Consider the following 5,933-nt stretch of genomic DNA (forward strand, 5'->3'; position numbering starts at 1 on the left):
TTGGTGAAAGACAGCTACAGTCAGCAGGACCGCTAGGGTCAGCAGGACCGCTAGGGTTAGCAGGACCGCTAGGGTCAGCAGGACCGCTACGGTCAGCAGGACCGCAACGGTCAACAGGACCGCTACAGTCAAGTACCTTTAACAGTCTATAGCATACCATTCCTGCTGAGGCAGTCTTCTGCCAACATCATTATTAGGTAAAGAAACTCAAATGTGTATTTGCCTATGATTTGAGCAGTGTGGGTATCGCGTGGGGTGGCAGGTACCCTACGGGTTAAGAATGTTGGGCCAGTAACCAAAAGTTAGCTGGTTCAAATCCCTGAGCTGACTTGGTAATACATCTGTCTATGTGCCCTTGAGCAAGGCACTTGACCATAATTGCTCCTGTAAGTTGCTCTGGAAAACAGTGGCTGCTAAAGGACAAAACCATGTAAAAACCATTATCTGTGGTGCCGAAGTGTTTGGCAGGTCTGTCATTTAAAAGGCAAAACCAATCCTAGATCTCTACTTCTACTGAGATACTTTGTGATTACGGGGCCAGAATTTTAATGGGGGGTTTGAGGCTAGGGGCATTTTCTCAAGTTCACGTTGATTTGTCACAGCAGACAGAACAGAACGAGAGATGGTGACTAGCAGGCTCTTCCTCAACAATGCAGTATTCAGTATGAAAGGTAAAGCAATAGAGAATGACAGTTAGATTGTCACACAAGGTGACATGTTGACCTTTCTCCTGTAGAACATGATCACAGGCACGGCTCAGCTGGACGGCTGCATCCTGGTGGTGGCGGCCACGGACGGACAGATGCCCCAGACCAGGGAGCACCTCCTGCTGGCCCGGCAGATCGGCGTGGAGCACGTGGTGGTGTTTGTGAACAAGGCGGATGCGGTGGAGGACAAGGAGATGCTGGAGCTGGTTGAGCTGGAGATCAGAGAGCTGCTCACAGAGTTTGGCTACGACGGTGAGAACACGCCCGTCGTCATCGGCTCGGCCCTCTGCGCCCTGGAGGTGAGTGCCTGGTACGAGGTAGGGTTGTGGTGGTGAATAACCTCACAACTTCAGATAGGCTGTCAGCTCGCTAGGAAGGTTGATCCATTGTATTTTATTTGACCATTTTAAAATACATACTGTTGCTTCAGCCATGTTCGTACAATAATACATACATGCAACATAATTGATGTTTAAAAACACAAAGTCAACTGACTTATTTCAATGTGGTCCTTTTATGTAGCCTCAAATCCTCCTGACCCCGCAAGCTTACATTAAACGTGAGCTTACATTAAACGTGAGCTTACATTAAACGTGAGCTTACATTAAACGTGAGCTTACATTAAACACGAGCTTACATTAAACACGAGCTTAGCATGGGGTATCAGTCTGGCAGGGTATCAGTCTGGCAGGGGTATCAGTCCGGCAGGGGTATCAGTCTGGCAGGGGTATCAGTCTGGCAGGGGTATCAGTCTGGTAGGGCTGCGACAGCATGAGCCCCGTCTTTTCTATCACCATTGCTTCAGACCAATCAGCATCCTCTGAACTATGGGATCGGTTTAGTTGATGACGGACCCGTAGCACCGTTGCTGACAGACAGTAGACAGACAGTAGACGATGCATGTAACGTCATACTTACAAGGTGATGGCTAAATATCAAGCTTTACATGACAGTCTGAACTCTGCTAAATAAACTCTGCTCCCTATCAGAGCTGCTCCGTTCTGTGTGAAAGCATCTCATCTAAATTAGAGAACTGAAGGCTATCTGAGGTTACTGTGTCAAGACTTTCTCTGTATTGATTCTGATGCAGTACACTCATCTCTACAGTTTGGCAAAAATATTAGGTGCAAATTCGTTAGATATACCCCTAGCTGATGTTGGGCTACAATATTTATTTTATTCTCACGTTGACATATTCTCACGTTGACATATTCTCTCGTTGTTATATTCTCACGTTGTTATATTCTCATATTCTCACGTTGACATATTCTTATATTCTCACGTTGACATATTCTCATATTCTCACATCGACATATTCTCATATTCTCACGTTGATAATATTTGTCTTTTTTGGCTCATTTAGCCGATTTTTGTCCTGCTGTTCGACATGCCTTTCTCTTGAAAAATGGCAAGTGTTTGTCTTACTTCCGAAAAATGGCCTCTCTTCTGATTGGTTTGAAGGTGATTCAATCACTTTTGAATTTGTTTTGTGCAACGCCTCTTGGACCAAACGGCGTCCCTTCCAGACAGACAGTGTAGCGGTAATCAGTCTGGTGATTGAGGCTAACTTTTAGGTGAAACCTTCCCTGTTGTCTCATCTCGTCTAACCTCCCCAGAACAAACAGCCTGACCTGGGGGTGAACGCAGTGCTGAAGCTCCTAGCAGTAGTGGATGAATACGTCCCTCTGCCCAAGAGAGAGCTGGAGAAACCCTTCCTGCTGCCCATTGAGGAGTCTACTCCATCCCAGGTGACTGACAACTAGCTCAAATTGGAAAGAAACCCAGATTTGTCTTTTAGTTAAAAGCTGTTGCCACGACATGGTTTCTTCTCCTCTCTGTCATTGATCTGACTCATTGTTAAGTTAATTAAAATGGCACCATTCAGAAGTACTGCAGGGATAAATTCAAGCTCTTCCACTGAGCACTTCTGATAGAAGGTGTTTCCTAATGAAAACATGACAATAGATAAAACACAGCGATAGGATCCCACTGTCCCGTGCATACAGAGCCTGTCCCCTTGCTCCCCATACAGAGCCTGTCCCCTTGCTCCCCATACAGAGCCTGTCCCCTTGCTCCCCATACAGAGCCTGTCCCCTTGCTCCCCATACAGAGCCTGTCCCCTTGCTCCCCATACAGAGCCTGTCCCCTTGCTCCCCATACAGAGCCTGCCCCCTTGCTCCCCATACAGAGCCTGCCCCCTTGCTCCCCATTACAGAGCCTGCCCCCTTGCTCCCCATTACAGAGCCTGCCCCCTTGCTCCCCATACAGAGCCTGCCCCCTTGCTCCCCATTACAGAGCCTGCCCCCTTGCTCCCCATTACAGAGCCTGCCCCCTTGCTCCCCATTACAGAGCCTGCCCCCTTGCTCCCCATTACAGAGCCTGCCCCCTTGCTCCCCATTACAGAGCCTGCCCCCTTGCTCCCCATTACAGAGCCTGCCCCCTTGCTCCCCATTACAGAGCCTGCCCCCTTGCTCCCCATTACAGAGCCTGCCCCCTTGCTCCCCATTACAGAGCCTGCCCCCTTGCTCCCCATTACAGAGCCTGCCCCCTTGCTCCCCATTACAGAGCCTGTCCCCTTGCTCCCCATACAGAGCCTGTCCCCTTGCTCCCCATACAGAGCCTGTCCCCTTGCTCCCCATACAGAGCCTGCCCCCTTGCTCCCCATACAGAGCCTGCCCCCTTGCTCCCCATACAGAGCCTGCCCCCTTGCTCCCCATACAGAGCCTGCCCCCTTGCTCCCCATACAGAGCCTGCCCCCTTGCTCCCCATACAGAGCCTGCCCCCTTGCTCCCCATACAGAGCCTGCCCCCTTGCTCCCCATACAGAGCCTGCCCCCTTGCTCCCCATACAGAGCCTGCCCCCTTGCTCCCCATTACAGAGCCTGCCCCCTTGCTCCCCATTACAGAGCCTGCCCCCTTGCTCCCCATTACAGAGCCTGCCCCCTTGCTCGGCTCATCCCAGTGTTTGACAACGGTTTCCGTAGCCACTGAACTATCTTGATTAAAAACAACTTTGAAATGATTGTTCTGTCTGTGCAGCTTGTGTTTTGTGATGGGGACAACGTGCCTGTTTCCTGTACATCTCTGTAGGAATAATCAGTGTATCTGTAACATGCAGTTCTCCTCTCCCTGTCGTTGTGATTTAGTGACAGTAACTGTTTGGAAGCACCTGTATCAGCTTCCTTTGTACCTTTCTGTTTCACTGTTTATTTGATTGATGCACGTGTGATGGACTTGTCCCCTCAGCTGTCAGTACTTCTGTCTCTGTTCTGATCTTTCTGCTGTTGTCTAACCACGTCTCTCTCTGGGTATCAACACCATTTATTAAACGTGTATTCATTCATCCCTCTTTCAGGCAGGGGTACGGTGGTGACTGGCACTTTGGAGAGGGGTGTCATTAAGAAGGGCGACGACTGTGAGTTTGTGGGGCACAACCGTGCCTTTAAGTCTGTGGTCACTGGTAAGTGAATGGGGAGCCACACCACTATAGAAAGATTGATTTCAATTTTAGAGCTGTAGCACACAGGGTAACATATGCTGTAAAACTGTGTTCATATTACTATAATTATTCCTGTAAGTACAGTTTAACACTAATTGCTGTTCATTGTCACAGTGTACTGATAGAACTAGTCCTAACCCCTAGTACAGAGTGGTGACAGAACTAGCCCTAACCCCTAGTACAGAGTGGTGACAGAACTAGCCCTAACCCCTAGTACAGAGTGGTGACAGAACTAGCCCTAACCCCTAGTACAGAGTGGTGACAGAACTAGCCCTAACTCCTAGTACAGTGTATTTACAGAACTAGCCCTAACCCCTAGTACAGAGTACTGACAGAACTAGCAACTAATCCCTAGTACAGAGTGGTGACAGAACTAGCCCTAACCCCTAGTACAGAGTGGTGACAGAACTAGCCCTAACTCCTAGTACAGTGTATTTATAGAACTAGCCCTAACCCCTAGTACAGAGTGGTGACAGAACTAGCCCTAACCCCTAGTAGAGTGTAGTGACAGAACTAGCCCTAACCCCTAGTACAGAGTGGTGACAGAACTAGCCCTAACCCCTAGTAGAGGTAGTTATGAACTAGCCTAACCCTAGTACAGGTGGTGACAGAACTAGCCGTAACCCCTAGTATAGTGTAGTTATAGAACTAGCCCTAACCCCTAGTACAGAGTGGTGACAGAACTAGCCCTAACCCCTAGTAGAGTGTAGTGACAGAACTAGCCCTAACCCCTAGTAGAGTGTAGTGACAGAACTAGCCCTAACCCCTAGTACAGAGTGGTGACAGAACTAGCCCTAACCCCTAGTACAGAGTGGTGACAGAACTAGCCCTAACCCCTAGTACAGAGTGGTGACAGAACTAGCCCTAACCCCTAGTACAGAGTGGTGACAGAACTAGCCCTAACCCCTAGTACAGAGTGGTGACAGAATTAGCTCTAACACCAAGTTACAACTACAACAGTCTCTCCACTGCACTTCTAGCACCAATTACCCACTAATAAGACTACTGGACAGTTACCCAAAATATCCCTCTGGTAACCCGTCAACTCCATCCTAAACCTCAAAACATACCATCGTTCTGAGTCTAATTGTTCTTCTTCTCTTCTCCTCGCTCTCCCCTCCCTCTCCTCCCCAGGCATTGAGATGTTCCACCAGTCTCTGGACAGAGCAGAGGCAGGAGATAACCTGGGGGCTCTGGTCCGAGGGCTGAAGAGGGAGGACATTAGGAGAGGGATGGTTATGAGCAAACCAGGCTCCATCCAGCCCCACCAGAAAGTCCAGGCCCAGGTCTGTATCATATCAGAAAGTCCAGGCCCAGGTCTGTATCATATCTTAAAGTCCGGGCCCAGGTCTGTATCATATCAGAAAGTCCAGGCCCAGGTCTGTATCATATCAGAAAGTCCAGGCCCAGGTCTGTATGATATCAGAAAGTCCAGGCCCAGGTCTGTATCATATCAGAAAGTCCAGGCCCAGGTCTGTATCATATCATAAAGTCCAGGCCCAGGTCTGTATCATATCAGAAAGTCCAGGCCCAGGTCTGTATCATATCAGAAAGTCCAGGCCCAGGTCTGTATCATATCAGAAAGTCCAGGCCCAGGTCTGTATCATATCAGAAAGTCCAGGCCCAGGTCTGTATCATATCATAAAGTCCAGGCCCAGGTCTGTATCATATCATAAAGTCCAGGCCCAGGTCTGTATCATATCATAAAGTCCAGGCCCAGGTCTGTAT

At 49.0% G+C, this 5,933-nt stretch overlaps 1 pseudogene; it reads left to right on the top strand.

Moving 5' to 3' along the window:
• The first annotated feature begins 736 nt into the window (after positions 1–736).
• Positions 737–5,710, top strand: LOC135532544 (elongation factor Tu, mitochondrial-like; annotated as a pseudogene).
• Positions 5,711–5,933: the final 223 nt, after the last annotated feature.

This window comes from Oncorhynchus masou, unplaced genomic scaffold (assembly GCF_036934945.1).
Source record: "Oncorhynchus masou masou isolate Uvic2021 unplaced genomic scaffold, UVic_Omas_1.1 unplaced_scaffold_1901, whole genome shotgun sequence".
NCBI classification, from domain to species: Eukaryota; Metazoa; Chordata; class Actinopteri; order Salmoniformes; family Salmonidae; genus Oncorhynchus; species Oncorhynchus masou.